General features: G+C 41.6%; 1 protein-coding gene across 1 annotated transcript in view; it reads right to left on the bottom strand.

Moving 5' to 3' along the window:
- Positions 1 to 18,572, bottom strand: part of LOC122563593 (claudin-6-like) — a 71,976-nt gene extending 53,404 nt beyond the window's left edge. Inside the window, exon 1 of the transcript XR_006315660.1 lies at positions 18,479 to 18,572. The gene's annotated coding sequence lies outside the window, so the exon portion shown is untranslated. The remainder of the gene's footprint in view (positions 1 to 18,478) is intronic.
- Between the last annotated feature and the right edge of the window lie 8,075 nt (positions 18,573 to 26,647).

Here is a 26,647-nt window from a genome sequence, read left to right as displayed (position 1 = left end):
GAGTGTGGACCTGACGAGGGAGTCACGGAGGGAGTGGTCTTTTCGGAATGCTGATAGGGGAGGGGAGAGAAATATATCCCTGCTGGTGGGGTCCATTTGGAGGTGGCGGAAATGACGGCAGATGATACGCTATACATGGAGATTGGTGGGGTGGTAGGTGAGGACCAGTGGGGTTCTGTCCTGATGGCGGTTAGAGGGGCGGGGCTCAAGGGCGGAGGAGCAGGAAGTGGAAGGAGGGGGGGAAATTGCGGTCCTTGAAGAAGGAGGCCATCTGGGTAGAAAGTGAATGTTATCCTGTTAGATTGTCACTTCTAAGCGGCAGCATTCTGAGGCAACAATTTAGACCAACTTACAGATAGTTGCTTTGAGAGTGTATTAAACTCAAAGATGTGCAAGGTTTTATTTCCAAATGTACTGATAATGCTAAAGTGGGATGCCACCCAGGATTAAAAGAGCACTTACGCAAAATGAGATTAAACAGATTGCTAATAGGATTACTAATTTACAGTGTGGACTAAACTACACTTTGTCTGAAGTGCAGAAATTTCTTTCATTTTCAGATTTAGATGCTAAGGAATAAAGGAGCAATAGTCAACCATTCATTCAGTTTCTCAAGCCTACACCATTCTCGATCATGGCTGATCATCTACCTCATACCATTTCTCTGTGCTATACCCCATATCCATGATCTCATTAGTAACTAGAAATCTGTCAAACTCTCTTTCGAACTTACTCAGTGACTGATCTTCCAAACCCTTTGCAGTAGGGAATTCTAAAGATTCATCAACCCCGAGAGATGATGTTCACCAACGACCAACTGAAATGGGTTGCCTTTTATCCTGAGACTGTTGTTAGACCCCAGAGGCAGAATTTGATCCATTTATGTAGATATATTGTCTCATTAGATAAGGAAACCACTAATGACATAATAAATTTCCTCGACGATGTATTCACTGAAAGCGAGGAATTTATTCTGAGAAGGGTCATTGGACCCAAAACGTTAACTCTGCTTTCTCTCTTCAGATGCTGCCAGACCTGCTGAGTTTTTCCAGCAATTTCTGTTTTTATTTCTAGTTTCAAGCATCCGCAGTTCTTTGGTTTTGTTTAGAGTTTGTTCTTGCACTTGATTTCAATTTTATTGTGTTTTCATCAGACATGAAATGGGAAGAGATATTTGCTGAGTTTAAACTCCTATACTCCCAGCCATTCTGCCACAAACCAGTATCCACTGAAGATGCTGAGTCCTTGAAAGGACACCCAACTGATCTGGCACATGGATACTGTGGCTTTCTGAATGACATCCAATTTTCATAAACAAAATTAATGTCAGCAGCATTGTGAGCCCTTTAGGGCATATACACTTGTAAACTTAACCAAGGAGAGTAAATTGTCACTTTAAACAAGCATGATTCTATCACAATATGCTTGCTATTCTTAATGATGGATCCAAATTCATAACCATTGCACCCGCAGCTCATCATGACTGACCAGCCTGGCTTGACAGCAAACTAAAAGCATTTGGTAGACTCTTTTAAGAGCATGGTATTGCCAGATGGTGCATTTGAGAGGGTGTGTTCTCATGGATCACTGCATCTGTGTATATATCGGCTGCCCATATGCAAAACTGATGTGTGTCCGTTCATGCCTCATCTTATCTCTCTCCAGTTCTGCGCAACATGAATTAAACAAATGGTCAGGCAAATTGATATTACAGGTTTTGAGCAAGTTTTCCACATACACGGTGAAGTATTTGCAGGTAGCACAGTGGCTCAATGGTTAGCCTTGCTACCTCACAGTGCCAAGGACCTGTGTTTGATTCCAGCCACAGTTGACTGTTGTCTGGGTTTCCACTGGGTGCTCTGGTTTCCTCCCACAGTCCAAAGGTGTGTAGGTTAGGTGGATTGGCAGTACTAAATTGCTCTGTAATTACCCATAGTGTTATGTGAAGGGGTAAATGTAGGGGAAGAGTCTGGGTGGGTTGCGCTTTGATGGTTGGTGTGGACTTGTTGGGCCAAAGGGCCTTCTTCCACACTGTAAGTAATCTATTCTAATCTAAAACTCTATTAATTAGGAAAGCTAAAAGAATGTTATTGTTTATTGCAAGGGAAATTGGATTCAAAAGTTGAAAGCTTATACTTCAGTTCATTAACACCTGGAATACAAGAGCTATACTGTGAGGAAAGGTTGGACCGGTTAGTCTGGTATCTGCTGATGTTTTGAAGGATGGGATAGCATAGTTACTCAGTGGTTAGCACTGCTGCCTCTCAGGGACCTGGATTCAATTCCACTCTTGGGTGAATGTCTATGTGGAGTTTGCACATTCTCCCTGTGTCTACTTTGGTAACCTCCCACAGTCCAATGATGTGCGGGTTAGGTGGATTGGTCATGCTATATTGCCCATAGTATCCAGGGATACTCAGGCGAGATGGATTAGCCATGGGAAATACGGGGTTACAAGGATAAGGCAGGGGGTGGGTTTGGGTGGGATGCTCTTCGGAGGGTCGGTGTGGAATCAATGGGATAAATGACCTGCTTTCACATAGTAGGGATTCTATGATGAGAGGTGGCGTAATTGAGACATTTAAGCTGGGTAGATGTAGAGAAGACATTTCCTCTGATTGACCCTTAGTTATAAATTATCCAATGTTAACAAGGGATTGCCCAATTAAAATCACGATGAGGTGAAAGTCTTTTTCTCACAGAATGTTGTGAGTCGTTGGAACTTTTCCTGATAAATGTGATGGAAGCAAATCTTTAAATATTTTGAAAGCAAATATGGATAGATTAGTGGTAAGTGAGAGGGTGAAAAGCTGTTGGGAGTAGATTGAAATGTGGACTTGAGATTACAGTCAGATAAGACGTGATATTATTAAATGGCAGAGTAGGCTTGAAAGGTCAATTGGTCTACTCCTGGTACTTGCTTGTACATTTGTATGCCCTGCATGTAGCACTGGTTCTAAATACCAGCCTTCCATTTAGTAGTCTGGATGCAAATGGGTGAATGGGTTCTCTGGAAACAAGGATTATTGAGGATTAATGTGGCCAGAGTTAGCATTCTGAGGATAAGTCCACACTAAACAATCACATTTAGTTCAAAGAAAGAAACACCATGTGTTTGTACAGCACTGTTTCAAGGCCTCAGGCTGTCTGAGATTTCTTGGAAGCATACATTCTGAAGTGTACTTACTATTGAAATGTGGAGAACATGGGCACCAAATTGAATACACAAAAATCCCACAAACAACAAGATGATTAAAAGCAGCATTCTCTGTGTTATTTGAATAATAAATAGTAGATATTGAACTCCTCTGTTCTTCGTTAAATGTGGGTTATATTGTAGGCCCAACATCTCAATCAAATAACGTTTCTTCACCGGTACTGTGAAAGGCATCATAGCCCCAGAAACTGCTCCCTCACTGGAGAGGGATGACAGCTGGTGAGTTTAATCTGGGAATCACCATGCCTCAGGTGAGGGGTGAAGTTGAGATGACAGAATCTTCATCGTGACCTCAACGGGAACGGGGATAGAAGCCTCACTATTGGCATCTCCCTGCATTACAAACCCATCATCCAGAGAACGGAGTTAACAAAACTTCAGAATGTAACACTTCCTTTCTACTCCTCTTGTGAAGGTTGGCTCAGGTAATTGTACTCATCTGTCTGGACTTGGTTTTTTGATTGCAATGTAATTGACAATATCTTTACCAATATATTTTCTGACTACCAGGATGGTAAGAGGTAAACTAGCTGGATAATACAGTAAAAGGTAAGAATCTCCTACAACAATTGTATCAAATCTTGCTGAGACCACACCTGGATTATTGGGAACAAGTTTTGGTGCCATTCCCTCAGGAAGAATATCCTTTCCAAAGCAGATGTACAGCAAATGTTCAGCAGACTATTGTACTGGGCCTGTACTATCTATAAGTTAGAAAAGTGAGAGGTACTTTCATTGAAACTAATGAAACTCCACGAGCTAAAAGCAGCAGGCATGTTTCCCTGATCTGAGGTGTCCTTACCTCAGAATGAGGATCCATGACGTGGAGTGCTGGTGTTGGACTGGAAAGGACAAAGTCATAAATCATATGGCACCAGGTTATAGTTCAACAGGTTTATTTGAAATCACAAGTTTTCGGAGTGCTGCTCCTTCATCTGGAAGAGCAGCGCTCCAAAAGCTTGTGATTTCAAATAAACCTGTTGAACTATAACTTGGTGTCATGTGACTTCTGACTGAATGAGGATCAAGCATTTTAACACTGAGATAAAGGAGTACCTCCTCACTTAGAAAGTTACAATTGGTGGAGGAATTGAAGAACTGTGAAGCTTTGAAATTCTCAAGCCTGGTGGGCTATGGGAAGTCAGTTATCGAGTTTGCTCGAGACAAGAGTGGATAGATGATGAGATACTAATGAGATTAAGGGATACAGCATAATGTAGGAAAATGATGTTGAGGCTATGATCTAGGATAACAGACCTGGATCATGGGCGGACTGAACTACTCTTGTCCCTAGGTTCAGATATTTTCCCTTCTACAATTCCCACCTTCTTCATTGATGTACCATCACAATCTCTTCTGCACATCAGACCCAACTTGTACATATTCCTGAAGTAACCTGAGATCAGACTTTATTCCTTTGTAGGAGTTTTTTAAAAAATGTCCATGCATCTATTTATTTCTGATTTCCTACACCAAAGCAAAATAACCAGTTCTCTCAGCACACCAGGTGAAGGGGGCATGCCATAGGATTAAATAGATTTGTCTCACAAACTCAAACAGCTTGCCAGAATGAATAAGAGGAAGCGCACACTTTTGCAGTTAATAATAAACCATTTTTCTATCACTGCACTAACTTTACAAAGAAGCAAAAGGTTGCTTCCTCTATTGTTATCCTGTCTCCAATTCTTTGTGCTAGAAGGCGCCGCCCACTGTTAACTGTGCAGCATTCCTGCTGGTAGTGCACAAGTTAACAGCAGATTCATAGGGCAAGCTTGAGTTTATTTACTAATTATCCCACGTGGCTTGAGGTGGTGATGGGGAGTCTTTTGAAGCACTGAAACAGAGCGGTTTTAAACACCAGTTTGGATAAGAATGTGGAGTAACATTAGCCCAGACTGGGTAGCAGCTTTCCCTTACTACAACATATGAGTGAGCCCATCGGGGTTTGAAAATATTTTGGGTTTTGATTTTAACAACAGGAATGGGAGGCAGACAGCATGTAATTTCTCCAGCAGGCTAGTTCCCCTGATCAATACCTGTCACTTTGTCATTTCCCCAAAGGAAGGACTGGGGTGCTGGGCAGCAGCGCTACCTGCCTACAAGCTGCAGCTCGCTATTTTAATTGCTTACTAAAGGTCCAGTTAGGGCTGGGCCATTAAGGTTATAGCAAAACATGTTGTAGAGCTGTACAGCACAGAAACACACCCATCGGTCAAACTTGTCCATGCCTACCAGATATCCTGAACTGATCTAGTCCCATTTACCAACATATGGCTCCTATCCCTCTAACTCCTTCCTACTCGTATACCCATCCAGATGCTTTTTAAATGTTGTAGTTCAACCAGTTGCCACCATCTCATCTGGAAGCTCATTCCACACACGCACCATCTTCTGCAGCAAAAAGTTGTCCTTTAGGTCCCTTTTCAATCTTTCTCCTCTCACCTTAAACCTATGCCTTCAAGTTTTGGACTCCCCGACCCTGGCGAAAAGACCTTGACTATTCACCCTGTCCATGTTCCATATAATTTTATAAACTTCTACAAAGGTCACCTGTCAGCTGCCAACGCTCCAGGCAAAAGAGCCCCAGCCTATTCAGCCTCTCCCTATAGCTCAAACCTTCCGACGCTAGCACAATCCTTGTAAATCATTCCTGAACCCGTTCAGGTTTTACAACATTATGTATATTATGAAGGATATTCAAAGCTGGGAATCTGGGAATTAAGTGATGGGGGAGATGTCAGGAAAGTGAAGTGGAGAATATGCGGATCAGCCATGATCTGACTAAATGGTGCAACCATCTCGATGGACCAAATGGCCTTCATCTACTCATTCTTCTTATGGCTTGACTATCATTTTCAGATTCCAGATCCTTGTGTAATACTTGATTGCTCCATTGTTCCATGTTAGAATGTGTGGACTGGATTTTACAGAGAACATGTTCCCCCCCTCAAACTGCTCAACAAAAAAGTTGAGTTGGAGCCCGTCCATAAGAAAGCTGCTGTGTGGCAGCCCCTTTACACTGAAAGGGCAATAACTGGCACAAGCCTAAACTTCTGCCACCCACCTGGTCAAGATGATTTACCTTTGGAGCTGGGAGCCGGTGAGTGCAAGAATCTGAAGTGATTTTTTTTTGTCAGAAGTTGTTTATCCTTCAGTTTAGCAATTAACTAAATGTTACATTTTAAGAGAATTTTTTGCTGCAGTCTTAATTCAGGAGTTTACTAGCTCCAAGAGATGGAGTAGTTAGTTAATGAGTGGCTCACTTTAACCCTTTACTTGAAGCTTGAGTCAATAGTTTTCAGTAAAAGTATAAACAGAGGCTGATCATTACTACTGTCTTGTCTGCACTGATTGCGCTTTGGTTATACAGAGTGTAAAGTGGGATTTTGTTGAGCATAAAAGAGTTTGGTAAGAGGGAAGAGGAGGTGCTCATTTTTATTCCATGGTTTTCAGCCAACTGTAGTTGACTCTTACTTTGATACAGGGGAAGAATAATTGACTGCTGGTGAGTGAATGTACTATTCTTATATTATGTCTTGCAGATGTGTGATATACCTTTAAGCAACAGGCTCAAATTGTCAACAGGTAGGTCTGTGACCTAATGATATAAAGCTCTCAGATTCCATCTTATGTTGTTCTTTCCTCTTAGAGCATGACAAGCTGAAGGAAGCTTCCGAGAATACAATGAATTTCTTAGCTTGAGTCCAGACATGCAAGTGCTTATGATAGTACTTCCATATGCAAGTACAAGGAACAGTTTTTAAAAAAGTTTGAACTATTTAGTATGATGTGACCCACATCTCATAATTATGTTATGGGAGCTAATAAAAATATAACAGCTCGATAAATGAAGATCAACAACTATCATGCCATGATTATCATGGAAATTCTCATTGTAAGCAGTAGGTTTTAAAGCTACAGGATGGTAGGTCAGTTTGGCGAAATGAAGTGCACATCTTGCAATGTATGTGAAGTCATGGAGGTGTCATATGTCCCAGATGAATGTATCTAAAGGAAATGTCAATGGCTACACAATCTTGAGGTCCATATTCAGAACTTGAGTGACAGTGGCCTTCATGATTGTTTATTCAAGAAGCAGAAGATTACATGGATGGCAAGCTTAGGAAGCTGGTCACACCACAGTTAACAACTGTGCAGGCAGCAAGGGAATGGGTGACTGCAAGCAATTTAAGAAAAGTAGGCAGTCAATGAGGGAGCCTCCTGAGTCTATAATGCTTGCTAATTAGCATTCTATTTTGCATAGTGGTAAGAGTGACAATTCCTCAGGAGCATGCGGCCAGAGCCAAGTCATATAGCATCACTGGTGGCTCAGCACTATGGGATGAAGATGAAGAAGGAGAATGAAATCAGGCAGGCATTTCTGCAGCAGTCTGCGTGACTCAAGATGGCAGGTTTCCTCCCCGGTCCCAAGGTAAAGGAAGACACAGAGTGACTGCAGGACGTTCTTCTGGAGAAGTGTGACTGGCCAGAAGTCGTGGGCCACTTGGTTCCAATGAATAAGTAGGAATGGGCATGAAGTCCTTGAAAGTCAGAATCTCGAAACAAGATTTTATAAATACATTAAGGACAAAAGGACAACTAGGGAGAAAATAAGGCCCCTCAAAGCTCAGCAAGGGCAGCCTTTGTGTGGAGCCACAGGAGATGGAGGAGATACTAAATGAGTATTTTGCATCAGTGTTTACTGTGGAGGAGGAAATGGAAGATATAGAATGTGGGGAAATAGATAGTGACCTCTTGAGAATATCCATATTACAGTGGAGGTGGTGGTAGATGTCTTGAAATGCATAAAGGTGGAAAAATCCTCAGAACCTGATTAGATGTACCCTAGAACTCTATGGGAAGCTAGGGAAGCGATTGCTGAGCCCTTTGCTGAGATATTTGGATCATCGCTAGTCACAGGTGAGATGCCAAAAGACTAGAGATTGGCGAACGTGGTACCACTGGAAGAAAAGTGGTAAGGACAAGCCAGGGAACTATAGACAGTGATCTGTGGACCAGTGAGCCTGACATCACTAGAGAGCAAGGTGTTGGAGGGAATCCTGAGGGACAGGATTTACATACGTTTAGTAAGACAAAGACTGATTAGGGATAGTCAACATGGCTTTGTGCATGGGAAATCGTGTCTCATAAACTTGATTGAGTTTTTTGAAGGAGTAACCAAGAGGATTGATGAGGGCAGAGTGGTGAATGTGATCTATATGGACTTCAGTAAGGCGTTCAACAAGGTTCCCACTGGGAGACTGGTTAGTAAGATTAGATCTCATGGAATACAAGGAGAACTAGCCATTTGGATACTGAACTGGCTCGAAGATAGAAGACAGAGGGTCGTGGTGGAGGGTCGCTTTTCAGACTGAAGACCTGTGACTAGTGGAATGCCACAAGGATCGGTGCTGGGTCCTCTACTTTTCATAATTTATTTAAATGATTTGGATGTGAACATAGGAGGTATAGTTAGTAAGTTTGCAGATGACACCAAAATTGGAGGTGTAGTGGACAGCGAAGAAGGTTACCTCAGATTACAACAGGATCTTGATCAGATGGGCTAATGGGCTGAAGAGTGGCAGATGGTGTTTAATTTAGATAAATGCCTGGTGATGCATTTTGGGAAAGCAAATCTTAGCAGGACTTATACACTTAATGGTAAGGCCCTAGGGAGTGTTGCTGAACAAAGAGACCTTGGAGTGCAGGTTCATATCTCCTTAAAAGTGGAGTCGCAGGTCGATAAGATAGTGAAGAATGCGTTTGGTATGTTTTCCTTTATTGGTCAGAGTATTGAGTACAGGAGTTGGGAGGTCATGTTGCGTACAGGACGTTGGTCAGGCCACTGTTGGAATATTGCGTGCAATTCTGGTCTCCTTCCTATGGGAAGGATGTTGTGAAACTTGAAAGGGTTCATAAAAGATTTACAAGGATGTTGCCAGGGTTGGAGGATTTGAGCTGTAGGGAAAGGCTGAACAGACTGAGGCTGTTTTCCCTGGAGCGTCAGAGGCTGAGGGGTGACCTTATAGAGGTTTACAAAACCATGAGGGGCATGGATAGGATTAATAGACAAAGTCTTTTCCCTGGGGTGGGGGAGTCCAGAACTAGAGGGCATATGTTTAGAGTGGGAGGGGAAAGATATAAAAGAGACCTAAGGGGCAACGTTTTCACACAGAGGGTGGTACATCTATGAAATGAGCTGCCAGAGGAAGTAGTGGAGGCTGGTACAATTGCAACATTTAAAAGACATCTGGATGGGTATATGATTAGGAAGGGTTTGGAGGGATATAGGCCAAGTGCTGGCAAAAGGAACTAGATTAGGTTGGGATATCTGGTCGGCATGGAGTACACCTCTAAGACTCTAAGTGTTCTCAGAATTGCTCCCAGTCCCATGTGTGAGCGAATATCAAAATAGGCAAATTGAGTAATTGAATTCATAGCTGGAAAGCTGGTATAAGAGGTTGACCGTCATATTTCTGGAGCATTGGAACTCTGTTTGGGAGGAGGTTGGAACAGTCCACACATGAACGGGACTCGGATACATATCCTTGCAGGAAGATTTGTTTGTGTTTCTGGGAAAGGCTGAAACAAAATTGATAGGGAATAGGAACCTGACATCAAATTGCAGGGCAGGAAATTGGGGGCAAAAACTTTGCAAGCAAATCAGAAAGATAGAGGAAGCTGAGGTTAAAAATATGTATGGCTCAGCAAACAAGGAATATTTTAAAAAGTATATATGTCAATGGAAGGAGTATCGTTAATAAAGCCGATGAGTTTACGGAATAGATAGACACATGGCAGGAAGATGTCATTGCCATTACAGGAACTGACTTAAAGAAGGGGAAGAATGGCAGCTGAACATTCTGATATATTTTTCAAGTGGAATAGAGAAGGGGATCAAAAGGTGGTCACTTAGCATAAAAGAACCACTCATAGTTGTGAGGAGGAGTGATATATTTAATTAAGCATCAAATGAGGACATATGGTTTAAAGCAAGAACAAAAGATGTGTAACCACACTCATACATGTATCACAACCTCCCAAATAGCGGGAATAATTGCAGAAGAAAACATGTAGGGGATTTCTAAGTCCGAAGACAATAGCCCAATTATAGTTGAGGATTTTAACTCCCCAAATATCAACTGGGATGCGACCATTGTGAAGGGCTCTGAGGGCACCACTTTATTGAATTGAATTCAACAGAACCATTTTTAGCCAGCATGTAACAAACTCAATAAGAGAGGAAATAATCCTAAATTTATTCTTAGGAAATTAGAAAGGGCAGGTGGATCACCAGTTTGGAGGCAATATCATAATTCAGTTAGACTTAGCATCATTGTGGAAAAGGATTAAGGCAGAACAGGAGGAAAAGTTCTATACTGAGGGAAGGCAAACTTTACTAAGCTAAGGGATAATCTGACAAAGATAAACTGGTTACAGTTACTTAAAAGAGTGTCAGTCAGAGGCATTCAAAAGCAAGATTCTATGGGCACAGTGTAGACACATTCTCGCAAACAAATGTAGTGGCATTGTCAAATTAAAGTTGCCTGTTTATCCCATAGGATACCGTGTAAGTTAAAACAAAAGTAAAAGCTTATGACAACCTCAAAAAAACCCAGGAAGTTTAGAGGAGTATAGAAAGTACAGAGGTGAAGTGAGGAAGGAAATTAGAAAGCAAAGAAAAACATGAAAAATATTGGTCTGTAAAATAAAAGGAAAATTCAAAGATGTTTTTCAGTCCATTAAAAGCAAGAGGATAGTTAAAAGGGTTGGAGTGATCAGAGATGCGGGTTGTAACTTGTGCATGGATGTGGGCAGGCTTCTAAGTGAGTATTTTGTCTTTGATACAGTAATATCTGGCTATGTTACTGTGAGGAAGCAGTAACCCAGCTACAAAAGACTGCTTCTCTATTTCAAAATTTGAAAAAAACCGCAGAGAAGGCACTTTCATTTTGGGCCACCCTCTCCCTCTATTTCCTTAAATGATATCCCGCTGCTACTTCAATATTGGTGGATCTCCCTTTGGCCCTTAAGCTTTAAGAGCAACACATCACCCTTAAATGAATGGTTACCCTCAGCCAACCCTCTGATTCCTAATTCATCAATTGTGGGGAAATGCACACATAACTAACCTCTCACCCCCATTTGAACCAGAGAATGGGATTCAGAAGCTCGTGGTGAAAATCCTGCGTGTGGCCATTTTTATTTAACATCACCTTCCAAGTTTATTTTAAACTGAATTCAAATCCACAGAATGTAATATTATCTTTTGAGCTCCTGTCTGTGATTAGGCCACAGTAGCCTGATAACATGGGTCGAGAGTGTGGTGCAGGAAAAGCACAGCAGGTTAGGCAGCATCCAAGGAGCAGGAGAATCAATGTTTTGGGCATAAGCCCTTCATCAGGAATGACATCAAGACTCATTCCTGATGAAGGGCTTATGCCTGAAACGTTGATTCTCCTGCTCCTCGGATGCTGCCTGACCTGCTGTGCTTTTCCAGCACCACTCTAATCTAGACTCTGGATTCCAGCATCTGCAGTCCTTATTTTTACTTGCAAAATAATCCTGTTCTTCACACTGATGCAGGCAGAGTGAGAATCCTGAAGACTTGCTTGAACTAGAGAGTAAAAGCATCAGCAGCTGTTGATGGACCAAGAGGATTGGTGCACCAACATTGGACTTGATTCATGCAAAGGATGCCTGGGTGATCACATTTTCTATGCACATTTTCTAAATTAGCTTCCCTAAGCATCACCAGCTGGTCCTCAGCTAGTATCAATGTTTATCCATTGTGAAAGTCTTGCATTATTAAATTCAAATTCATGTACATCACCCCAGGTCCCAACAGAAATTGCTGGAATAACTCAGCATGTCTGTCCAGTTCTGAGGAAAGGCCACTGGACCCAAAATATTAACTCTGATTTCTCTCCACAGATGCTGCCAGACCTACTAAGTTTTTCTAGCTATTTCTGTTTTGTTTCTGTTTTCAGGCATCCACAGTTCTTTTGATTTTTCCTTTCTGGAATTTCTCTGTTGTGACAAGGGATTTTGTCACTGTACATTCCTGAACTTCTAGTTTCCTAACTTGTTCCCTGGCCAACATCTCTGTCTCAGGCTTGCTGCAGTGCTCCAGCGAAGCTCAGCATAACATGGAAGAACAGCATCTCAATTTCTGCCTGCGAACTCTCCAGCCTTCTGAACTCTATATCAAGATCAATACCCTTAATGCTTGAGGTATCTTCCCCCTTGCCCTTATCCCAGCCCCCATACACTCGCCTTGTTATCACATGGTCTGCTATTACACACCACCCATCATTAGCCACTAATAGTCCCCATTACTAGCTATTCATTCTTCTAGGCTGTCCGTTATCTACTCCTTTGTCTATCCAACTGTTCTTCTCTCTCGGAGCTCTATTTCCACCTATCGTTTACTCCTTACACCCTCCCCCTACCCAAGCTTCTCCAAAAGAACAACGTTTTCCTGGAATATTGCGTGCAATTCTGGTCTCCTTCCTATCGGAATGATGTTGTGAAACTTGAAAAGGTTCAGAAAAGATTTACAAGGATATTGCCAGGGTTGGAGGATTTGAGCTATAGGGAGAGGTTGAATAGGCTTGGGCTGTTTTCCCTGGAGCGTCGTAGGCTGAGGGGTGATATTATAGAGGTTTATAAAATCACGAGGAGCATGGATAGGATAAATAGACAAAGTCTTTTCCCTGAAGTGGGAGAGTCCAGAACTAGAGGGCATAGGTTTAGGGTGAGAGGGGAAAGATGTAAAAGAGACTTAAGGGGCAACCTTTTCACTCAGAGGGTGGTACGTGTATGGAATGAATTGCCAGAGGAACTGGTGGAGGCTGGTACAATTACAAATTTAAAAGGCATTTGGATGGGTATATGAATAGGAAGGATTTGGAGGGATATGGGCCAGGTGGGACCAGATTGGGTTGGGATATTTGGTCGGAATGGATGAGTTGGACGGAAGGGTCTGTGTCCGTGCTGTATATCTCAATGATTCTGAGGAATGGCTACTGGACCAAAACATTAACTCTGATTTCTGTCCACCAATGCTGCCAGACCTGCTGAGCTTTTTCAGCACTTTGTCTTTGTTTCTCTCCTATTGCATTTCTATTTTGTTGTCTTCATATGAGGCATATAATCTTCTCCTCGTCATCTCTGAGAGGCTAAGGGGTAACAAGGAAATGTCAGTTTTTAAACTTTCACTGACTACCTCTCCCAGCTTCTTAGGTTCGTGAGTTCCAGATTATTTCTGTGTAAAGAAATAGTTCTTGACAATTAGGCCTAATCAGCCCAGTTCTAAATTTAAAGTTTTACCACTAAATTACAACAGAACATGAAACATTAATTCTGCCTTCTCTGCCCATATGATGCCAGACCTGCTGAGTTTCTCCAACAATATCTGTTTTTGTTTGTCAATGTTTTGCTAGCTTGTTTTCAGCATTCCTACCACAGAGAATCACCCTCTTTATCTACCCTATCAATTTCTTTAATCATGTTAAACACCTTAGTGAAATTACCCTTTAACCTTCTATATTTAAGGGAAACATAAACTAGTCTATGCATCCAATCCTCAATTCAATCCATCGATCCCTGGTTTCAAATTAGGGGAATGGATCTATTGGGGAAAAAAAAACAATGCCAGGGTTTAGATAAAGAATGAAAATTAGCTTCACCGACAACACATTAGCTTCCAGCGTGGTCATTTCCATAATCCATGACTGGCCATAGGCATCTCTCTCCCCATTGGGGAAATTAGTTATCAAATATTCAGCAGATATCCATAAACTATCATCAGCATTTCACAGATTGAACCCATGTTGTTGCTGGCAAAGTTCTGCACCACATTGTGTTAATTAATCAATGACATTTCAGTTTGAAAAGTTTTGACCCAGTTTTCAAATCTCTCGATCACCTCACCCCCACCCTACCTCTGTCACCTTCACCAGCCCTACCACACAGATTTTTGTGGTCCACCAGTTTTGCCCTCCTGCGCAACCCAATTTTAATCACTCCATGATCGTTTCGTGTTTTCAGCGGCCTGGGCCTTAAATCTTTGGAGTTCGCCAACAGTCCTGATTGAAACTCAGATCGCCCAAAAGTAAAACTCAAAACAGCAAGTGGAAGGGAGAGTTAAAACATTGACAAAGATTAGCAAGTCATCCCAATGCAAGGTGTGTCTGGAATTACCCCATGGAATGTTTCACAAATGTCAGAAATCTGCAGATCTAATTGCAGTAACTGGGTAGGGATCTGTTTCTACAAATACAAAGCTACTCCCGTAGCAACTGGATAACTTTCAGTATTCCCTGGGTATGACAGGGTATCTCCAAATCTAGAATGGTATCAAGACTTAGCATGTTTCCTATTATGGTTGTTGTCTGGCAAATAATCTGTGTAATTCTGTTGATAATTTTCTTGTCAAATGCCATAAAATGCTTTATCACATCAGAAATGCTATATAAATAAAAGGAGTTGTTGTTCTTGTACTACATTCAGCAAGAAGAAGTGACAAAAGAGGGAAAATGAAACAATGGCAGCTGTTTTAATTCTAGGAGTGGTGTTAGTTGGAAGAATAGAGATGTGAGGAGAACGTGAGGTCTGCAGATACTGGAGATCAGAGCTGGAAATGTGTTGCTGGAAAAGCGCAGCAGGTCAGGCAGCATCCAGGGAACAGGAGAATCGACGTTTCGGGCATAAGCCCTTCCTGAAAAAATTCCTGAAGAAGGGATTATGCCCGAAACGTCGATTCTCCTGTTCCCTGGATGCTGCCTGACCTGCTGCGCTTTTCCAGCAACACATTTCCAGAATAGAGATGTGATTTGGAAACTTACTCACTACCTCGGAGATAGAGGAAAGGAGGAGGGTTTGGAGACCAGCAGTGATGGAGCAGTTGGAGGTCAAAGGGTAGGGCTTGAAGAGAATGGGGGTGAAATTAAGTTGGAGATGAGTCAGTCAAATCCCATTGACAGCTCTAATATACCAGAATTAATAGTTAAATGCTAATAGCTAGACTCCCTCAGTGATGTTTGATCACATGATAAAGGGAGCTGTTGGAAGTATATTGGATTGAATTCATTCCCTCTCATTTCTCATACAGCAGTGGGTTCCTCTGAGGTCCATATACAATAGTGGCTTCTGAAGCTGGAGCTCAATGTGTCCACACGCTGCTTGGCCTGGGCCAAGATCTTTAAAAGGCTGCACAGCTTAGAGAGAACATTAAGCTCTGCCCAATGCATTCCAAGTAATGATCAAATGCTCATCTATATGCATGATGTCCTGTCTGTCTGAGGGTCCCAAATCTTTCCTTGATATTTCCATCAAATGAGAGTGGGAGGTTGATGGGTGATTGGGGGGAATATCTTGCTTGCTGATTACAGTGGAACACTGGGTTAAGACTGGGGAGTGGCCTCACCATCAGCTGGTGAGAGTAGAAGTGGGGGATTCACAGCAGGAAGAACTCACTCTTATGAGGTGTGGTGGAGCCCTCCTCAGTTTCCTTTGTATCTCACAGGGAAAATAAGTAATAATTTAAAAATGGATCCTTCAAGATCTCTCCTCGTATCAACTCACTCCCTCATCGGGTCTCGCTTCACCAAGTTGTTAACACCTTCAGGGCTCAACTTAAACAAGTTGTAAATAACCCACTTGACTCTGCAACAAAAATCGCAATCAATCAGCTCCAAGATCCATCAACCTGGGGTCGCATTCCCAAAACTAGATTTGGCTAGAATCCATCCCAATATTTTTTCATGGTGTGAGAAGGAAATGCAAAAGCCTAACAGTTTGGCATTGAATGATTTCAAAGAGAATCCAGCATATCTGATTATATTACAATAATACTGCAGCAATAGTGTTATTATCAACAAGCCAAAATCTAAGGCAAGCACTGGGGAGTTAATGTCTTAATGCATGTGTTTCTACAGCCCAGGTTTGGTCAACTGGTTAGCATTACATCCAGACGTTGTGAGTTCAAGTGCAGTTACAAAGACAAAATGAAACCTGTGGTGTCTTTCAAAGAAAAGCAATAGATTTCTCAGGTATTTTGCTCAAGCTTTGTTCCTCAATCAACTTCTCAAATACTGGATAAATTGTCTGGTCATTATCTTCTTGCTGTTTGTGGGATCATGCTGCACAATTTAGCTGCCATAGGAACTACAAGTCAAAAGCATTCTATTCGCTGTGGAATCTAAGAGTTGCCTTAAGGATGTGAGAGCTACTACAGAAATGGATGGTCTTTTTCAGGATTGTTTTACTCCTCAGTCACAGGCTGTGTTTGCAAATGACAGATTTACACTTTGACAAGAATGTTACAAATACTTTGATTGAAACCAAAAGTTGCACTTAAAGGGATGATTTTGTTATTTTAAAGGGGCAACGTCCCTGTAATAAAACTGATGGCAGCACAACCAAGGCTTTGCACCACTCATGGGGAAACCCCACAATCTGGCAATGAAAGTCATAGTTGTGAATCTTATACAAACTTATATCAGCATCATAATTGTCCATTGCTAAACCTTGTGATTCTCTATTGCCCAATGCAGTACAGCCACTGCTCACTCTAGTCATGATCACTGCCCAACACAATGTCACTCATTCACAGACAGTGATGGTTACTACCTACCTCTATGATCATGACTGCCTGACACAATGATTCTCTACTGCTCACCTCATTGATGACCTACCAATTATCACAAGTGAGTGTGCATGTGACAATATGAGTGTCTACATGACTGAATGTACATGTGTGTCTGTCTGTGTGTATTATAAAGGATGTTATTCTTGTGAAATTGTCTATTGCGTGTCTTTAATGTTTCTATACTGTAGGAACTGCCTTAAAGTCTTTTTACAAATTTACAGTGAGTGATATGGAGATGTGATGTTGGACTGGAGTGGACAAAGTCAAAAGTCAGAATTCCTGATGAAGGGCTTTTGCCTGAAATGTCGATTTTCCTGCTCCTCAGATGCTGCCTGATCTTCTGTGCTTTTCCAGCACCACTCTAATCTTGACTCTAAAGTCAGAAGTCACATGACCAGGTTATAGTCCAACTAGTTTATTTGAAATCACAAGTGTTTGGAGTGCTGCTGCTGTCAGGTAAATTCCACTTTAAAGAAACCTGCTGGAGTATAGCCTGGTGTTGTGTGTCTTCTGACAAATGTACAGAACGAGTTCACCACATTAAATTCATTGTTTTCTGTATGACTCTGAATTATAGGGGAAAAAACTGGTCTGTATCACACCCTTTCTTTCATCTGGAACAATGTTGTGAGCTGTATTTTTTACTTGAAGACCTTGGACAATGTCTGTACATCCTTTGAGTCAGACTGAAACAGGTGTGAGGCTTCTGGTCATTCAGGTAGTTGGTTGGGATCAGAGGGTAATTCTGGACAGGAAGGTGTGTAATCTCAGAAACAGTTGGTGAGGGAATATAACCCAAGAAACATCTGGAGAGAAGTGATGTGAACCCACAAGCAGCACACCACTGCAAAAGGAATGAGATGTACAGAGGACATGAGTGGGTGGATTTATGATACACAGAAAAATGATGGTTTCTGCATGAAATTCCCTCAAAGCCCCAACAGAATAAATTTCTGTGGAAAAATCTGCTGATCTCATGAGCAAGCAAAGTATATTTCATCACTGCCAGGAAGAGTGCTATGACATACTTTGTTCGATATCCTTCCTGGTTCCCATCCAGGAGAAGAAGAAACCCTGATCAGGAACACTGCACCAAAATTGCTTCATGGCCTCTCCCTCTAACCACACAACTGAAACTGAGCAAGGGTGTGGGAAGAACCAACAGTGTGTGGGATGTTGAACCCTGAGTTCAAGAGAAATGTTTTATTTTGGATACAACTCCTGAGGCCAGCAGGATTGAGTCACAAACAATGGGGAAATAATTAATACCTAACGTGCAGTTGATCAGTTGAGTGGAAATGGTCTTTTCTTTCAAAAGCCTTTTTATTTCAGAAGTCTATTTTTATGTTAAAATATCAGGACTATGAAGCAATTGATGAAATCATTCAGCCATAACATTTTTTAAATCTCAGTTTGTTTTAGGCACATCGAGAGTTGGAACAACACTCATTAAATTCACAGTATTACTACAAATGAAAATAAGCTGGGAAATATTTAAATGATGACCACGGTCATCATTTCCATACTCCTGTTTAACCACCACTCCTTGTTCTTATTAGCCTATAACTCTTTCTTGCCTAGCAAGACATCAGATATAAAATTCTTACCATTTTTAGCATTGTGAAACTCCTCCCAGGTCTTGTCCCTCATGATCTCTCCAAACTCCTTCAACCCAACAATCCTTTGAAATCTCTGCATTCTTGCCATATACAATGTTAATACCACAACATTGGTGGCCACACCTTCAATTGCCAAGACCCCAGAATTCCTATTTTAAATATCTCTGCCTTTCTCCTCCTCCAAGACTGATATAACTGCATAAGGGCCAAATCACCCTTCATTTATTTGTGCACAGTACACTAGTTGTGGATGACCAGCCATCCAAACTGAGATGTTATTCTCCTGGGTATATAATACACAGTTTACAAAACAGCAATTTTACAAGGGAGAGGAGCAGCATAGCCAACTCCAAACCCTCCTGTTCAACTAGTTCTCCTGGGTATTTTGGTAGCGAGGGCTTTCCTGATTGGCCCAGGTTAACAACTCCAATCAACTACCTTATAGTCAACAAGGTTAACCTGGTTCCAATCACTGCAATGACCTTTGTTAGAACCTAACTCCTTGACTAAGAGTTTAGCTGCATATCCTAAACTCTTTATGTGACTCGTGGTCAAATTGATACTTGATAACACTCTTGCAAAGCAGCCTAAAGCACTTTACATAATTAAAGGAATTGCAAATTGTTTCACCTTTCATCTCTTGAGGTCTCCAAAAACGATTAAGCGTTTTTTTTTTCTTTTGTGATGAAAACAGTGAAGGGACTCCTGGTTATTTTTTTTGTTTTTTAATTTTAACCCCCACACTACCACCTAAGTGCAGTAGTGCTTATTTTTTTCCCCAATGATTAAGCGTTTACCTCCAGTCAGAACCATCACCCATGGAATAGGTAATTATGGGCATAGCAACAATGCTTGTGATGTTTTCATCCTGAGATCCTGATTTCCATGTTATAAGCAGCCTCATGCTCACATCAAGAAGGCACACTGGATGCCATTTGGACTCTTTCAAAATGGCTACAGCTCCTGATCCACTAATACTTTACTCATTAATTCACGAGGTGATGGACAATCAAGATACATCTCAATGACTTTTTACTCCTTACTATGGCACTTGTTAATTCTAGTTTAATGCATTTCTGGGGATTTGATCGTTTTTTTTTTAGATTAGATTAGATTACTTACAGTGTGGAAACAGGCCCTTCGGCCCAACAAGTCCACACCGACCCGCCGAAGCGCAACCCACCCATACCCCTACATTTACCCCTTTAACCTAACACTACGGGCAATTTAGCATGGCCAATTCACCTGACCCGCACATCTTTGTGACTGTGGGAGGAAACCGGAGCACCCGGAGGAAACCCACGCAGACACGGGGAGAATGTGCAAATTGATAATTGATCACATTGTATTATTATTTAGGCCTATAGCCTATGATTACTAATTTTTACAATTTTATTTCTTTTTCATTTTACTTCTGTTGTGCTCTTGATTTTAAAAGAAACTGTATTATTTTTATTCCACTTTGTAAACGTGGAATAATCAATCCATTACATAGTTACTAATGATATTATTAACTGTGGGTCTTCAGCATCCTCAGACCTTTGTTTTATCATTAACTGTGGACATTTTTAACCAAGGGCAATTGTACTTACTGCATTCAATGACCCTTGAATTACAAGCCAGAACAATGAATAATCTTGCACACATAGTGACCAGCCATGGTGTGGTGTCAGAAGATGGAATCTGACTAGATGAAGAGTCATCCAGACTCAAAACATTAGCTTGCTTTCTGAGCATGGATTTTGATTGACCCACTGTGATCTCCAGCACTTTTTTTTGTTTTCAGATAGAATTTGAGTGACAGACTTTCAAACTCGAAAGATGAAGATGGGAACCACCATCAAAAAGATTCATGAACAGCCTGAGCTCTATGGAGTCTGCAAGCCTCGCAGTGCCTAGGAAAAGAATTTGATAAAGACTCATGGTTTTCAGACTGTTGTTTTGAGAAAGGCTGGGTGAGGGCCGTGAAAGGCTGGAGTGAAGGCAGGAATCAGGACTGAAAGAGAGGTTTCCCCCAGCATTCACTGCTGCAACTGAAGTGCACTCATCAACCACTGAAGATCACAGAGGAAAGAATGTCAACAATGACTGACCAAAGAATCCACTCCCATGTTAGATTAGTCAGAGACTTAGTGAAGTGTGAACCAAGAGGAAATGCACCACTTTAAAGAGCTCTCATGAACAGACTAATTTAAAATTACCATTTGTGTTATAATCCTTACTTCCTACATATAGAATTTTTTATCTTCCTTTCTTTGTCTTAGATAGAGCCATCTTGCCTTCTTACTCTTTTCATCATTTACAATTGTTTCGCAATTAAAATAATTGTTTGAACACATTTGTTGATACTGAGCAACTAATTCTTATTACATCTAAATTACAGCTGTAAATCTAAGTGAAGACTCCACAGGAGACCCTCACACTCAGGAGTGTAAAGAATTTATTTTATCCCATGTAACAGGTTTCCATTTTCTGATGACACATTGGATAAAATAAATACTTCCCAGGCTATTGATTAGCTGAAAATTTTTGTCACTGAGATACTCATTCTGTAAAACATCTGATTAACTACTATTTTAAAAAATTCCCTGAAAATGAGCACATTAACCGCAGACGTTACAAGTGATTAGCTGACAGTCCTGATAAAAAAAATATTGTTATTATAGTGGAGGAAGTGAAACAATGAATAAGGCTTTGTTCAGATGTGTGACCTGTTCACTTGAAAGTCAATTTATTTCATAAAAGGGAGAGAGAAAATGGTGAATGGAAAATAAATTATCAACCAGAACAAGTTTGTTTTATACAAGATACAACACCATTCTCCTCCTTTCAGAAACTGCCCTTAAGGTACAAATAAGTAATTTTGAATGGCAATAATTCGTCTTTCATATGCAAATCCAACAGAAGAGAGAGGAAGCCACCACAGAAAGACTCAACACAAAAATAGGCCCTTTAGCCCAACTGGTCAATGTCAGTGCATAGACTCCAAATAAACCTTCTCCCATATTCCTTCAGCTAATCGAAACAGCACTGTAGTTTAAGAAGAACATAAGTGCAGGAGTAGGCAATTCAGCCCCCCAAGACTCCTCCACTGATTAGTATGAGATTAATTAAATCATGAAGATGTACTGATGTTCTGACGCTGCCATCAGTAAGAGAGAAGACACCAAAGTAGAATGAGGATGTGAAGTGTGAGGTCTTAGACATTACAGTAGAGAGCTGTATTTAAGGAACTGCTTATACAGATGTGAAGAAAGGAGTGCTGCATTGCATAATAAATTGAAGAGAGTTACATGGAGATAAGGAGCCAGCAGTCACAGAGACAATGTGCAGAAATACTCCAGACTAGCATCTGAATCTGCAATACAAGTTTCATTTTATTTCTCTCCTATGTGCCTATCTAGCTCCCCCTTCCATTAGTATTACTCACTTCAGCTATTCCACATATTAGCAAGTTGCACATTATAACCACTCTCTGAGTAAAATAGTTGCTCCTCTATTCTATATGGAGTTAGTAATTTTATATTTACAACCCCCTCCTTTTCGACTCCCTCATAAGTGAAAACATCATCTCGATAATTCTCTTTATATATATCCACGGTTTTAATGACCTCTGTCAGGATATTTCTCAGTAATCACTCTTTGAAACGCTCTCAATCACCCTCTCCTGATAGGCATATTCTGTCAGATTCAGTAGCTTTATTGTGAATCCTTTTCAACACTGCAAAGGAAAATTTTGAAAGAACATATGAAATGAGTGGGACCAATAGGCTGAACTTTCCCCACCTGGAGGTGTAGTGGGTAAACTAGGAGGGAGCAAGATAGTTCTCCAATGAATTCTGCCATTGCATAATCTTCCTCAAATCATATTAAGAATTGAATCAACTGCCTGAGCCATGGAGGCAGGATACCAATTAACATCGAGGCAGTTATGTGGCCTTCTCAGCATTTGCCAGTGATGGAACAATTTACAACCCGTCTACTACGTGCATCAGCCACAAGAAGGCCATCTAGAAGGACAAGAGCACACATAGATGGGAACACCACCCCCTGCAAGTTTACCTTCAAGTCACTCACCATCCTGATTTGGAAATATATTGCTATACTTCTACTGTCGCTGGGTCGAAATCCTGAAATTCTCTCCATAATGGCATTGTGGATCAACCCACAGCACATGGACTGTAGCAGTTCAAGAAGGCAGCTCACCCCCACCTTCCCAAAGGCAACTAGGGGGACAGGCAATTAATGCTGGCCAGCCAGTGGCACCCATATCCCACAAATGAATTAAAAAAATCTCAATGATTGAGGCCTGGCTGAAAAAGGCTCAAGGCCTATCAGGGCCAGACACTCCGTAACCCATCAGCAAGGCCTCAGTAGTGAAAGGTTTTCCTTCCATCCTGATGGACATGTCACCTTTTATCTTGCGCTTTTCCGTACTGCTGTATACAGGCCAGAGCTGGCTCCAAGTGAGGCACCCTCGCAGTCCCATCCTGCCCTAGCCATGCTGATGCTCCTGACTTGCCAGCCCCACTAACTGGGCCGACAGCACCAACATCCTGTCATCAGACAGTCCATTAGGCTGCTACCCCACTGAGTGCCTCGTTGCAGTGACATGTGAGTTCAGGACCTCCAATCAGACCCAGTGTGTTTGCAAAGTGCACCAGGAAATCTGGTCCAGTGAGCATAATGGTAATACTTTGCCATGACGAATTATCAGCATGGATAACATTATCCTCCAAGTGGAAAATAGTCGCCTGGTGAGGGATGAACATCAGTGCATATATCAGCCAGCACACCCAACACTCTGAGGTAGGTTACAATCAAGACACATCAATGCCCCAGGCACATTGCACGACAATCTGCATGAACAGCTGTTGGATTGCTCCCAAAATGCCCTACAACGCATTTCAAAGCCTTGGATGTTCTCAACTAGAATATAATCTTTGCACAATTGATTAAGTACACTGTGTCCCAACAGTGAGAGATTCTGCATCAGCAAAAATCAAATCTTGTATGGATTTCTCAATCAATTATTTGAAGCCATTATTTAACACTGTACACAGGAGTCATTATTGTGAATGCTGTGAACCCTAAATGCTGTTGAGAATGTAATTGACTTTACAATAGCATTTCATGCATTGAAGCAATATATCTGAAGTGATCAAGGGACATGTCTGTTGCAATATCCCACAACCTGAATCCAATATCCAGTGGTGATGCAGGGTTAATGAAATTTGTTATCTAATGCAGAGTTTATATGTTTTGCTTCAAATACCAATGCCTGACTAACATGAACTACCATGGATGCTTCATACACCAATGTTACCTATATAGAGGGGTAGTACTTTACCTTGATTACTGATTAAATGAACTTCATTTAAATGACCATCATTTATTTACCCAGTGAGCAATTAAGAGTCAACCATATTGCTGTAGGCCTAGAGTTACAAGTAGGCTAGGCCAGGTAACTACAGCAGTTTCCTTCCCTAAAATGTATCAGTGAACCAGATGGGTTTTTCTCCAATAATCATTCATGGTCATCATTAGGGTCTTAATTCCAGATTTTTAGGAAATGCAAATTTCACTATCCATCAGGGCAGGATTGTCAACCCAGATGCCCAGAACATTGTGTGGATGTCTGAGTTAATAGTTTAGCACTAGTACCAATAGGTCACCACCTCCCCCACAATGATGGGATGACTGAGGTGTCAATCGGGGAGCACTTTGGGCCCTGTGACCATACTTCTGTTAGTTTCAAAATAGAGATGGAAAAGGATAGACCAGAACCAACAGTTGAAGTTCTAAATTGGAAGAAGGCTAATTTTGTTGGTATTAGGCAGAATCTTTCAAAAGCTGATTAGGTGCAGATGTTTGCAGGTAAAGGGATGGCTGGAAAATGGGAAGCGTTCAGAAATGAGATAACGAGAGTCCAGAGACGATATATTCTTGTTAGGCTGATAGGTGTAGGGAATGCTGGATGACTAGAGAAATTGAGGATTTGGTTAAGAAAAAGAAGGAAGCATTTGTCAAGTATAGACAAGAGAGATTGAGTGAATCCTTAGAAGAAGGGCTTATGCCCGAAACGTCGATTCTCCTGTTCCCTGGATGCTGCCTGACCTGCTGCGCTTTTCCAGCAACACATTTCCAGCTCAGTATCATGACAGTAGGTGTACACTTAAGGGGGAAGTCAGGAGGGCAAAAAGGGGACATGAGATAGCTTTGGCAAATAGGGTTAAGGAGAATCCAAAGGGTTTTTACAAATACATTAAGGACAGAAAGGTAACTGGGAGTGAATAGGGCCCCTCAAAAATCAGCAAGACAGCATTTGTGTGGAGCCGCAATAGATGGGGGAGATACTAAACTAATATTTTGCATCAGTGTTTACAATGGAGAAGGACATGAAAGATATAGAATGTGGGGAAATAGATGGTGACATCTTGAAAAATGTCCATATTACAAAGGAGGAAGTGCTGAGTGTCTTGAAATGCATAAAGGTAGATAAATCCCCAGGACCTGATCAGGTGTACCCTAGAACTCTATAGGAAGCTAAGGGAGTGATTGCTCGGCCCCTTGCTGAGATATTTGTATCATCGATAGTCACAGATGAGGTGCCAGAAGACTGGAGATTGGCTAACGCAGTGCCATTATTTAAGAAAGGTAGTAATGACAAGCCAGGGAACTATAGACCAGTGAGCCTGACGTCAGTGGTGGGCAGGTTGTTGGAGGGAATCCTGAGGGACAGGAGTTATACGTATTTGGAAAGGCAAGGACTGATGAGGGATAGTCAACATGGCTTTGTGCATGGGAAATCATGTCTCATGAACTTGATTGAGTTTTTTGAAAAAGTAACAAAGAAGATTGATGAGGACACAGTGGTGGACATGATCTATATGGACTTCAGTAAGGCGTTCGACAAGGTTCCTCATGGGAGACTGGTTAGCAAGGTTACATAGAGTCATAGAGATGTACAGCATGGAAACAGACTCTTCGGTCCAACCCATCCATGCCGACCAGATATCCCAACCCAATCTAGTCCCACCTGCCAGCGCCCAGCCCATATCCCTCCAAACCCTTCCTATTCATATACCCATCCAAATGCCTCTTAAATGTTGCAATTGTACCAGCCTCCACCACATCCTCTGGCAGCTCATTCCATACACAAACCACCCACTGCGTGAACAACATCTTTCCAATAGGAAGGAGACCAGAACTGCACGCAATATTCCGACAGTGGCCTAACCAATGTCTTGTACAGCCGCAACATGACCTCCCAACTCCTGTACTCAATACTCTGACCAATAAAGGAAAGCATACCAAACGCCTTCTTCACTATCCTATCTACGTGTGACTCCACTTTCAAGGAGCTATGAACCTGCTCTCTAAGGTCTCTTTGTCCAGCAACACTCCTTAGGACCTTAACATTAAGTATATAAATCCTGCTAAGATTTGCTTTCCCAAAATGCAGCATCTCACATTTATCTGAATTAAACTCCATCTGCCACTTCTCAGCCCATTGGCCCATCTGGTCCAGATCTTGTTGTAATCTGAGGTAACCCTCTTCGCTGTCCACATCTCATGGAATACAGGGAGAACTAGCCATTTGGATACAGAACTGATTCGAAGGTAGAAGACAGAGGGTGATGGTGAAGGGTTGTTTTTCAGACTGGAGGCCTGTGACCAGTGGAATGCCGCAAGGATCGGTGCTGGGTCCACTACTTTTCATCATTTATACAAATGATTTGGACGTGAACATAGGAGATATAGTTACTAAGTTTGCAGATGACACCAAAATTGGAGGTGCAATGGACGGCGAAGAATGTTACCTTGGATGACAGAGGGATTTTGATCAGATGGGCCAATGGGCTGAAGAGTGGCTGATGGAGTTTAATTTAGATAAATGTGAGGTGCTGCATTTTGGAAAAACAAATCAGAGCAAGACTTATACACTTAATGGTTAGGTCTGAGGGCGTGTTGCTGAACAAAGAGACCTTGGAGCGCAAGTTCATATTTCCTTGAAAGTAGAGTATAAGGTAGTTAGGATAGTGAAGAAGGCGTTTGGTATGCTTTCCTTTATTGGTCAGAGCATTGAGTATAGGAGTCATGTTGCGGCTGTACCGGATGTTGGTTAGGCCACTGTTGGAATATTGCATGCAATTC

This window comes from Chiloscyllium plagiosum, chromosome 27, assembly GCF_004010195.1.
Source record: "Chiloscyllium plagiosum isolate BGI_BamShark_2017 chromosome 27, ASM401019v2, whole genome shotgun sequence".
NCBI classification, from domain to species: Eukaryota; Metazoa; Chordata; class Chondrichthyes; order Orectolobiformes; family Hemiscylliidae; genus Chiloscyllium; species Chiloscyllium plagiosum.
This window is presented reverse-complemented; position numbering and strand designations above follow the sequence as displayed.